This window comes from Lytechinus variegatus, chromosome 8 (genome assembly GCF_018143015.1).
Source record: "Lytechinus variegatus isolate NC3 chromosome 8, Lvar_3.0, whole genome shotgun sequence".
Lineage (NCBI taxonomy): Eukaryota > Metazoa > Echinodermata > Echinoidea > Temnopleuroida > Toxopneustidae > Lytechinus > Lytechinus variegatus.
The window spans coordinates 37,006,106-37,018,658 of NC_054747.1; the positions used below are offsets into that span (position 1 = coordinate 37,006,106).

Below are 12,553 nucleotides of genomic sequence, written 5' to 3' on the forward strand. Positions count from 1 at the left end.
TACCGTGTATACATTGTGTACACACTGTCAACACACAGTAAACATACAGTAAATACACTGTGATTACACTGTTAACACACTGTGTATAAACTGTGTACACACTGTCAACACACAGTAAATATACTGTGAATACACTGTGAACACACTGTAAATACACTGTGAACACACTGTTAACACATTGTGTATAAACTGTGTACACACTGTAAACACACTGTAAATATACTATGAATACACTGTTAACACACTGTAAATGCACTGTGAACACACTGTTAACACACTGTGTATAAACTGTGTGCACACTGTAAACACACTCTAAATATACTATGAATACACTGTGAATACACTGTGAATACACTGTAAATACACTGTGAACACACTGTTGACACACTGTAAATACACTGTAAACACACTGTTGACACACTGTAAATACACTGTGAACACACTGTACATGTATAAACAATGTAAATACAATGTGACATTTTTCATTTCATCAATGCTCTGCAGCTCTCTAAATCTTCTACTCGAATTTTCAGTTTGGTGATATACAGGTAGGCCTATTTGAAGCCAAATTATCCCGTGTTTAAAACAACCCAACCAAAACATGGATTCTTTTGAATATTTTGGTCAAAAACTGCAAGTTTCGGAAAAGCAAAAGGTGTGAAAAAAGCTCATCCGCAAAGAACAGGACGTATCATCGGAAGAGCGGTTTTGCGGCTCAAACAAGGAAAACAAAAGCCCAAATCAGCAAGAAAACATGTTTCTCCTTCACGGCCCGCTTACGATGAACATGATATATAGGCCTACTTATACGCCGCTTAACTATTTTTGATGTCAGATTAAACCGCTGTGTAACATTATTCGTATGGAAATGTGGAAGGTTCTAGAATCAAGGTTACATTTTTTTACTTAACATTTACCGGTATGATATTAGGCGCATATCGGGGGGGGGGGGGGGTGGGGGTGGTCAAAGGAGCAGATATTGCCAATTTGACTAATAATACATAATCGAGTCTTTGGAATGTCATAAGTGCTTATTATACTTTTCAGCATTATATGCTTGTTTGAATGTTCTCGATTCATTCAAAGCCAGTTTATGTTGAGATAGACTTTCAATTTAATAATCCCGTACAAACTACATATTGTATACACTCTTAAAAATTAATGGTGGGCACATACTGTCCACACAATAATTGGTTTTTAAAAATATCAAACTCTGGGTAGTTTTCAACCAATACTGTGTAGTTTTCATCCAAAGCACACATTTTCTTTATTGGTTTTAAACTACTTGAGAAAGTTTTAACCAATGTTGTTGCCCAACATTTCTAAGAGTAAAGATGGTCTCATTTTTACATTTTCATGCCCTTTACATAGTTTCTCAACACTCATTTGAGACATTGTGAGGTACCCATTGATGAAGAAAGGTTCACAATATTACTTTATTCACAATATTTTATAACTGTGACTTCTTTCAATATAATTATGAGAGAATGCGATGCGAAGGATGAATTGAATTTATTATTTTTTCCTACGGTATGGCCGTTCGCACCGAGGGGTATGACACGGAGTCCTATCCCCGTGCTGTAAATATTTAGAGTCTTTTTTTTAACAAGGAGGTTCATAAGATTGATTACTAGAGGTCAGCTTGATTAAGGAATTTTATGAAAATCTTGCAATTATTGTTAATACCCTGGCAACATGGTGAAAGTTGCATCATAATGGAAAGGTTGCTTTTATTATAAGCCTTCATGTGTATGAAATGGGCCTTAAGTTGTCCAAATTCAATATTAAATGTCATAAAAATACCTATTTGATGCTCGGTCTCCCAATAATGCCCCCATCTATGCTGCGCCTTTAACGCCCCCGTCAGAAAAAGAAAATATGGCTATAAACAATGAAGTAAATGCTACAATAGGGAACAGTAGTCTTTGACATTAATGGACACTTTCGTGTGGGAATCCCTGCTAATTCTCCGGATCTCGGTTTACATGACACATTCGTGTAAGGAGGTGAAAGTGAAGTGTTCAATCATTGTAGCCAAGACGATTAAGGACTTTTCATTGATCGAGTTATAAGGTACAAGCTGCCCCCGCATTGCACCCCCATCTTGACTGACCGCAAATCGTGAATCAATAGGGCTTTTTGAAATTTAAATTGCCCATGTACTGGCTTTATCGTGCAAGCCATCTCTGCAAACCCGTTTTGAGTTCTCAATAATGTCAATTGCATACTAAAGAAAACAACCCGTTAAAGGTTGCTCTAATATAAGTTAGTTTAATAAAAGCAGGAAAATGAAAGAGATATTGATTAAGGTTAGAGGTTAGACCAGAATAAGAGTAATGTTAAAGTCTAAAATACTATTTTTCTACAGAGAGTGCTGCCCCCCCCCCCCCAAAAAAAAAATTGTAACATCGATTGATTCCATTAATAATTAAAAAATAATGTTAACTTACCCAGGGTAGTCAGCTCAGTTAGGAAATTGCTCTACCAGGGGGACCTGCGTAATGTAATATGTTATAATCGCGATAGTTGGTACTTTACAATATTTACTGAATAATATATCACTTTTTCATTTATAGGCGAAATAGAATAATGTGTCCGATGATTAGTTAAATGCACACGCAGACTTTTTGAGAATATGTTACGAGAGAGACAGGGGCAGGGAAGGGAGGGGGATAGAGGGTGGGAGGGAAGCAAGGGAGAGAAGGGGGAGTGGGGGAAGGGGCATAATTGGGATGATTTGAATTTTGTGTGTGCATGTTTAGAGGCAAATAGGAATTTGAATATGAATAGGAAACGCGGAACAAGATTGGCAGATAAGAGTTGCCGGTAAACTTGACCGGCAAGGGTGAGCAGGCTTAGGGATGGGGTCTATTTTATTTCCTCTTGGATCTCAATCGGGGATGTAGAAAGGCATTCCACAACATAGTAATAAATGGAGTATCAATCTTGCTAATAGTGAAAGTCATTCCATAGTGGCATCGATTGTAAACACCTTGCTTTCTAGTGTTTTGACGTAAGTCTTAAATCACACTCCAAAAACACACGTACTCCCTGTCCAGGTAACCCCGTAGTTTTACATAACATTGTCGGCAAAATGTAAATCGACATCATCCGAGGAAAAACCGCTGGAAATGACGGGTGTTCACCAATCAAATTTATCTTTCTACTCATTGCGACATCATTGAACAGTATATGAAGCAATGACTAATTTTGTTTGAAAATGGTTGTTATATGTCACCATAATATATTTATATATACATATATACATGCATACATACACACACACCCACACACTCTTATATACATATATATTGTGTAAAGAAACGGATGAAGAGAACAATACAGGAGATGCTTAAATTCAAGGTTCCCCAGAGCAATCTACCCTTACCCTTAATATTTAAAATAAAATAAAAGAGTTGCCAAAGCTGTTGTACATGTATAGCTTCACACACATCTATATACACACACACACATATATATATATATATATATATATATATATTACATGCATATATATATATATATATATATACTGTATATGTTTATCTATCTATACAGAATGGCAAATGTATCACTGTTTCAGATTTGTTACTTACCTTAATAGAGAAAAAAGACTTGCACATGGACTCGTCTGGTCGGGGGAAGGGAGAAAATATGAATAAACGAATAAATCTATAACTGATAAAAAGCAAGTCAATTGCCTTTTGATAACACAGAATGATATTTTGATATGAAGAAATGTGATTTCTGTAATTGATTTTAAAAATGATTAAATAATGAAGCTGCTTGCCTCATATGCCTCGGCATGTACACTTGCAGGTACAGGTGTGACCAAATAATGTCAATGACCCTACGAAACCTGCCAAAACCGTCGGAAACTTGGAAACTTCAATATCCATGATTACGTCATAATGTTTAAGTCCACTCACATTTTAAGCTCTCCCTTGATGACGCACATTTTACGTGACATTTGTTTTGTTGTTGAAAGAATAAGGATATATAGAGAGAGTAAATCAGCAAACAAAGAAAAATAGTAGATCAATCAATTCTAAATAGTCAGTAGTGGTTTGATAAAAAAAGCCTGTCGGGATAAATGGCAAAAGATTGTAAACATGTTATGACGTCAACTATTCTAAACTTTATCACCGAATGGGCAACCTTTGCACAAAAACTAACCAGCTCTCTTGTGAATGTGACATGTGTGACGTTATGTAGTACGTAATCCACTTGTTTTTTTTAATAACCTTTTCGAAAGCCTTTACACTTTGGTTAGTTTACCCCTTTTAATGGTAAACATTGGTTAGGTGATGTAATAATAACCAAACCAAATAATTCAGCAAAATTGTAGTGGTCAAGGCATATCGCTAATGAATGCTTTGTTAATTTTTCAATTCAGCTCATTGACTACTGGAACCAGGTGGTTCCTGTATGAAGCCTATTGGAATGACACAAATCCGTAGTCAACAGGTTAACTGTCATATGGATATAGCAACCCTTTCCACGAAAAGTTGTTTGCACAAAATGTATCTTTAAATGGTGTGATTGAATCATTTGCCTTAATATGATGTAAAGATGTGATTTGGCGTTTTTAGCAGTCCACAAATGACAAGATAATACGATTGAATTCTAAAAAACAGTTTTTCTTGTGTGTCTTTATAATAAAGACAAACAAAAATCAGTTTACCATGTTTACTGACGAATTATAGCAAAACTATAAATCATGAAACTTTATACTCTATCGCAACGAAACCGTTTTTGGTGCCCGACTACAATGCATTCCATCAATGAAAAGCTATGGCAGATGTTACAAGGACATGAAAGAAATGTAATTAGTTTTATTCATAGCAAATCAAGATTGGCCACAGGTCATATCTGAAGCACCTTATCTTGATCAATTGCCAACTCTGGGGTTAGTCCAAACAGATTACAATTCTTGTGAAAGACTTGCCTCAACGAAAGTGAATTCTGTCGAAAGTTGGAAACTTCCAATGTCATCAAAACTTTACCCTTCCCTCAAATTGAGCTAAAAAATCTTACTAATGTTAGTTTTTAATGTGACAAGAAACATAAAGAAGATAATGACATTGAAAAGGGGGGAAATTAAACACTTTGCTACATTACCTTTCAACGTGTACGTAGGTTGCGGACATTCCAATGGCAAGGTGATCGAAGGTTGTTTGTTGTTTTTCTTCGATACACGAACTTGATGAAGATAAAACACGGCTATCGCATCATCCCGTGTCAGGCTTTCATGTTCTCATGTTTGCTTTTCACGAGCAAATAAGTCCGCGTGGCGTGAAGAGCTTACCGCCAAAAACCGTCTGAGCTTCAATTTTGATTAACGAGATCGCCCGGACTTAACCGGTTGTCGGGTGTACACGCGAAACAGAATCGGGGGAGAAATTAAGAAGCGCCGAGACACGCTCTTAATTCAGCGTATGCACAAACGATGCGTCAGCTTCGAAGGGAAGGGTACAGAGGTGCGGAGATTCGCGTGAAGAACCTGGGAGATTTGCGGTCCCGAAACTTATCCCATACACTCTCTATAACTATACACTCAATTATCAACCGGGAAACGCAAATACCCAAGGTGTGATATCTAGAAGCTAATTGTCATTGTGATATAAAGTCAACAGTAATAAAAAGAAATGTGAATCGCCGCTTAATGATCCACTGTCCATTTAATATTGTTTAATCTTCCACTTCTCCACCTGATAACACAAAGCTTTTGTCGATAGAATTTGTTTAGACGGTTGTAAGAATACAATCGTCTACCAAAGCATTATTGAAGATTCAATTAGAGAAATGAAGAAGCGTGATGAAATGGTGAGAAAAAGTCTATATTAGAAATAGAGAGTTCGAATACACATAAGAACGGATTAAGTTTCCGTTTACCTCTCGTAAAACAGAATAGAATAAACAAACAAAATCACGCCATGCCATCTAACGTAGATGTGAACGTGGCATTAAGGTAGGTGCCTGGCGCGGGAATCTCTTCTACGCTGGTATCTATCGCAGCCGACCCGCTGTCGTACAAACCGAAACTTTCTCTGAGGAGCGAGCTGAATTTATGGTGGGTAAGTTTAGGCATCGCTGTGATGATATAGGTAGACACGCATGCCCCGAAGAAAAAGTATCACAGGCGATGTATCTACGTGAGCTTTTGGGCTAGTGCGCATGCGCGACATCACACGTCCAGAAGTTAGGTCCATCAATTTAATTATGGCTTCTCGAGGAAGTGGAAGAAGGGAAGCGAAAGGAGGTGGAGAGGGTCGAAGAGGAAGATGGAGAAAAAATGAAGAATGATGACAAGAGTATAAGGGTGTAAAATAGACTGCAAAACTAAGAAGCAATGTCATGGACGGGGATATAAAGTCTTTTAAAGAATAAGAATCTATCTTGAAATGTACGAACAAAAGGGTGGATGATGCAGAGGAGGTAGTAGCTGAACCTAGGGGAAAGGGGAAGAAAAAATAGATAGAGGGAGAGAAAGAAAATGAAAAGAGAATGAGGGGAATTAGAGAAGTCAAACCATTTACCGACAGTAAGTGATGTAGAAAAAATCATAATATTGGGCTTGTGACGATAATGCTATTTTTGCTCAGTAATCTCTGATATGGAACAAAAATATCTCCTATTATTCACCTTCCAAAATAAAACAGGGTTTGATTGTTCAAGTTTGCTTTAATGACATTGAACTGTTTATATTTTCTTCTGCAGTATTAATACAAAGCTTAACAAAATGTAACATTGTCCTCATAATGAAGTATATATTTCAGTCATGTCAATAATAAATGCAAATTGATCCAAATATCCAAAGTAATGTTTGCAAAAAAATACAAAAAACAAAAGAGAGATAATATTATATCAACATTATTCATTATTATACATTGTTCATCGTCCATCCCAAATTGTATAGGTATGTTATCGTATTGTTATATTATGCTTGAAGGACCGGTATCCCCAATCGAAGCTCATGAGATATAATAATCAGAAGAAATTAGGCTTCATGGAGATACTACGTATGCATAATGTTGATAATTACAGATTAATGATCAAAGAATGATGTCAGAGGCTGAGACGAGGGTATAGTAATGGTGTTAATGTTGGTATGTATGTGCATCCCTCGAAACAAGGACATCCAGGTAACTTTGTTAGTAAATATTAGAGGCAAGGTTATGTGACGACTTCAATAGATACGAAACAGTCACACCATAGAAGCGGACTCTATACTGATCACAAAATTCTTTACTTTTCTGCAATTGTCTTTATTTTTCGTTCCTTCAAATGCATACAATAATAAATCTATAAACAATGTCATAGAAAATAACAAAACAACTTAATTGCAGTTGACTATATATTATACAAAGACAAATAACATTTTAGAAAATAACATCGGAGATAAATTGCATCTAAGCAGATAGTGAAAATCAAGGTTACAAAAGTACGTTATCATTATGGACAAATCTTCGGTTGGTTTGGAGTCGTTTGTTTTATTTATAAAACAAAGATTATTGCTGCAATCATCTTTTTTTAAATGAAACAGTTACTGTACAAATACAAAATTAGTACAAACAAAGAGAAATGTCAACCAACATAGAACATGTGTTATTTTCACCCTGTTTTTTTTAAAGGTGAAACAAGTTTGTTTCAAGTGATGAAAAATGACATTGGCCTTGGCTTTTTCAACTTGACCAATAGACTGTGGTCACTGAATTAATAAAGCACGATTTAAGAAAATAAAAACAACCAAACAAATAATTGTAAAGTAGTGAAAATTTCGGTACCGGTAGATGATGAAGTGACCATTCGCTTCTTCCCATTGACAACAATGACGCCATCGCTGATTGATAAATAATTACAGAAATAATCATTTTTCATTTGTCAAATTGTAACTTGACATGAAAATCAATCTTACTACAGTCGAATTAATGCTCTAGTCTCAACAGCGAGACCGACTCCGAATCGATCGGCGGTAATACCATTTAGAATAACGCATTATCCTTTGATCGGGCCGATGTAGGTTCCACGTTTCACGTTGGGTGTGACTGTATCATAATCGTGTTCCTTTCTCTGTCGTTCCGCATATTAGTCGCTAGATTATCCATAAGGTTACAGTCACACCAACGATACGATTCCTAAACGATAGATGGTCTGCAATTGGTCGTAACGTAATAGTTTTGGACGGTCTTCAGTCGATTTCGCCGTTGTGCCTGCTCCCTCACCAGTGATAAGAACGAATGAATGGAATGAAATGATCCTTAGCTTCATTACTCATTCTTTTTCGTTTATAAGTTCACGAAGTTGTCTATCCAAATAAAATAGGATAGAGAGGGGGAAGGGAAATTTCTTTTCCTGGTATATTTTATTGATACCTTTTAATCCGTAGTTAACTATACAACTAAGCAAAGTTTGGATACAGGAAGTACATAACTCGTCGATTTTAAAATAAACAAAAAAGTTTCAAGGAGAGGACAGGCAGTATACAAGGACAAGAAGAAGAGAAAGAATATCAAAAGAAGAGGAAGAGAAAGAGGGAAAAGAGGAAGAAGAAAACAAGAAGAAGAAAAAAGGAGGAGAAATAAGAAGACTGTAAAAAGAAAAAAAAGAAGAGGAAGAGAAGAAGGACAATTAAGAAGACTGTTAAAAGAAAAAGAAGAAGAAGAAAGAGAACGAGAAGGAAATGCAAAAATAAGCAGAAGAAAGAGAACGAGAAGGAAATGCAAAAATAAGCAGAAGAGGAAGTAAATGAAAAAAAATGTGATAAAAGTATAAGAGGAGAAGGATAAATGATAGAAAAACTAAATCAAGGACAAAACAGAGAAGTGTAACAGGAGATGAACATGAGAAGGAAAAAGATGCCTATGATAAACTAAATAAAAAAGTAACATTCTGTAAAGTTAATGGAGAAATAGAAGAAGGAAATGATGAATAAGCTTCGAAATAATTATGAATAATAATAAATTGTTAATACCTAATGAATCATTATCGGCTCTCTCTTGAAATATTACAACCAAAGTATCACTCCACATAATTCGTCATTAAAATAGATTAGCCATTTGTTACAGGAGGAAACAGAAAGTGGGTGTTTTTTTTTAAAACAAAAGAGGCATGCATAATTAACGCGATCCAACAATCATGACAATACACAACACACTATTCCACGCATCCTGGCTAGCTTGCTAGCTTATACCCACGTCTTTGAACTTTACTCCACCCACACACCTGGCCATGGTGGCGTGACATGCAGAGACCCACTCTAGAATTAACAGTGCGTCCATACCCGAGTTCTCTTCAAGAAGCCTTGAGAACATAGCGGTAAAGGTTAGCCATGTACAGCCTCCCTCGAGATCCAAAGCATGTTTAGCAGAATGGGCATTTTTGTCAGTATTACGCCGCTGAGGGCGTTGTTTTTTTCCTTTTGATTTTTACTCTGTTTTTCTTTTTCCTTTTAGAACACATAAGTGTTTTTGAGTGAGAATTAAGAACCCCATACCGCTTTTCAGTCATAAAGATAGTCCATTAAATGGAGTTTATATAAATGTGAGAAATTATACTAGAACAACAGCTTTGGCAACTCTTTTATTTAAATATTTTGTGAAAAAATGGATGAAGAGAACAATATATACATATGAATCTCCGCCTTACAATCTAACCCTTAACCCTAGAATTATAGAAAGAGCACCAATACCCGAATTCTTCCGGCAAGGTCTTTCAAGAAGTCAGCAAAGACATATTTGGTAGTGCTCCTAAAACACACCAATTCCAGTGTACCATCCATGCCAAGAGCGTTACCACCATGCTTGTATAGATATATCAAATGTAGATGTATGTATGTAGATATATCAAATATGGTGTCATGATGGAAACTCCTCTAAATTTATTTTCATTTTTTTTCCAGTCTGAGCTGTTTTCTCTTTAACTCTTAGTTTCCAATTTTCTATGGAGAGTTGTCTATCCTGTATAGCATATTGCCAGTGTTAGTAAAAGCATTCCGCGAACGTTTAGAAAAATCATGCCAGGAAATGATAACACTATTTCAAGATTTTTCAATCATATAAATGTTCGTTTAGATCATTTTCTGATTATGATTTGGTGCATTATCCTTTTTCATTATATAGAAGCTGAAAAAGGGACCTCGTGATTTTTGTTTTAAACATAGTCCACGTGCGAGCTTCGGAGGGTGTGGACAGGTAAAATTACATCAACAATCCCAGTCTGTCACATCTTGATATGAAATATACATGGTGTCGTAATAGAGCTTCCTTGAAAATTAATTTTCATATTTTGATAGTGATGGTGTCTTTTCCATGCACACGCCATATTTCTCAATCGAAGCTTCTAATCTAATCAGGTAGCGGTGAACACTTCTAAAGTGTTGCACAAGTATTGACGCTTTCGCCAAATTGACTGGTGTCACTGCTTGCACGGGTAGCGTGCCCCTTGCCTCAAGAGTACGGGGTGCAGTTCCCCTCCAGCTCCCCTTCCCTTCTAAACCTTTGTCCACATACATCGCATATCCGTAATACATGTTAGAAATTGGTTTTTGTAGTTTCCTTGTAATATGTTCCATAAAGTGGAAATCAGCATTTTTGTATTTGAGCCTCATTTGAAGCACATGTCTAGTTTGTCTTTGATTTTCTGGGAACTATCTCTTTATGTTATAACAGCTCATTAATTTTACAATTCATTTTAAGATCACATCTTACGACAAATTACAAGAAATTTCAATATATATATTAATGCGCACATTGTATTTTTGATATTTTAGAGCTTAAACATTTTAAAAACAAATAATGCGCAAATTTTAATTTCCAGTTCAAAATGCATTTCTTCATCTTTCTTTTACTTATAATGCCAGAATTTTGGCAAAACAATTCAGGTCGATACTTTTATTAAATAGCAAATTTAAAATCGATTGATTGCAAGAGTATTCGGAGAAAATCTTTAGACTCAAAACAAAGTAACACGCTACTGATTTATTACGCAAGAAGCCCAAATGTTAACCTTTAATTAATTTCTGTGCAATCATTCGGCCTTTAGCCTAGTTTATTTCCAGATAATGAGTAAACCTTCCCTTTCATCTTTAGGATTAATAGAGAAAATTTCAATAAAACTTAAAGTTCACTTAATCCCATGTGAATAAACTAAATTTAAAGTGCAGGAATATGTTCATAAATTCATATTACATTTATGGTTTGATGACGGACCGAAGAGTAGAAATCGAATCTTACGTTGCGAGAGGCGATTGAACTCTTGATTACGAACGGACGTTTTCCAATTCCATCTCTCTCTCTCTCTACGACTTTATATCTCCTCTTGTCACGACATTTTCGATTTCAATTCCTCCTCCAATTGATGCGTCTATTTCGCTCACACTTATACATTATTTTCTTCCATATCCAAGCGTAGCTGTACCATGACTTGTGTATATAAAGTTCTATCTTTCTCTCTCACTCATCTGCTATCACCCTTCCTACTCTCAATCCACCCCCTCTCTCTCTCTCCCCTCCCCCCCCTCTCTCACACACACACACAGACACACACACCCGTACACACCATAAGACAGACATTTACACAAACCCTCACGCACAAGTCATACACATTCACATCCACGCATACACACACCCGAACATCATCTCACCATGCATCTCTACGGTCTCAGTAACTCTTTTCCCCCTCCCCTCCCTCTCTCCTTCTCTCTCTCACCCAGTGTGTTTCTCCCTGTCTCTCTTCCCCAACCCCCTCTACCCCTTTCATTTTCTCACATACAAACACACCCTCACATGCCCTCAGGCTCCAAACCCCCTTCTCGTCCTCTTGCTCTCACTCTCTTTCTTTCTCTTATTTTCTCCGCCATCGTACCACGTGATACCACCGTAAAAGTACCCTGAACTTACTTTGTCACAATGATTTGTCCACTGGGAATAAATGCCATTGAATTAAATCATGAAACCTCCCTTCGAGATTCCAAGCATTTCCTTAATGAACCGACAAAGCGGGTTTTCAGAAACAATTCACCTTCAGTTATTATGGTAAAATCAATATCAATTATCATAAGATTCTCACATTCTAATGACTTCTCTTGGGAATTCAAATTGCTGCAATTCCCGGTCAAATCTTACGATTCAAATAAATGGAGAAAACACCAAAATGAAATATTCATTCCTTATCTTAATCATAATTATTCTGTTTTTTTTGTGGTGGTGATTATTCTACCCTTTAATATTTGCAACCCATGATTTTATGAATCGCCAGGAGTGTCAAATCTGACAGATGAGAGCGTTATATGTATATCAAATCAACATACTCTTATTGACTGATTATTGTAATTATACAAATAAAAATTGTTTTCATGAAAATAAAGAAGGCTGTTTGTTTGAGAAAAAAATCAATACTTCTATTCAATTCAATTTATTTTCCATTCTTTAACATAATACAAATAAGTACAATATAAATTAATTCAATTAATAAGTAAAAGCATGAACAAAATTTAACATTGAAGAAATGATATACATATTCAATAAGTGATTCAAATAGAAATTAACATGCA

At 36.0% G+C, this 12,553-nt stretch overlaps 1 protein-coding gene across 3 annotated transcripts in view; it reads right to left on the minus strand.

Annotated features, from left to right (window-relative positions):
- LOC121420453 (orexin receptor type 2-like) overlaps window positions 1–5,845 on the minus strand; it is a 32,640-nt gene extending 26,795 nt beyond the window's left edge. For 2 of the 3 annotated variants that reach the window (XM_041615095.1, XM_041615096.1), the window contains exons 1-3: window positions 5,122–5,845; window positions 3,597–3,631; window positions 2,451–2,494 (exon numbers count right to left, since the gene is read on the minus strand). The gene's annotated coding sequence lies outside the window, so the exon portion shown is untranslated. The remainder of the gene's footprint in view (window positions 1–2,450; window positions 2,495–3,596; window positions 3,632–5,121) is intronic. The other variant, XM_041615097.1, reaches the window with a different exon arrangement.
- Between the last annotated feature and the right edge of the window lie 6,708 nt (window positions 5,846–12,553).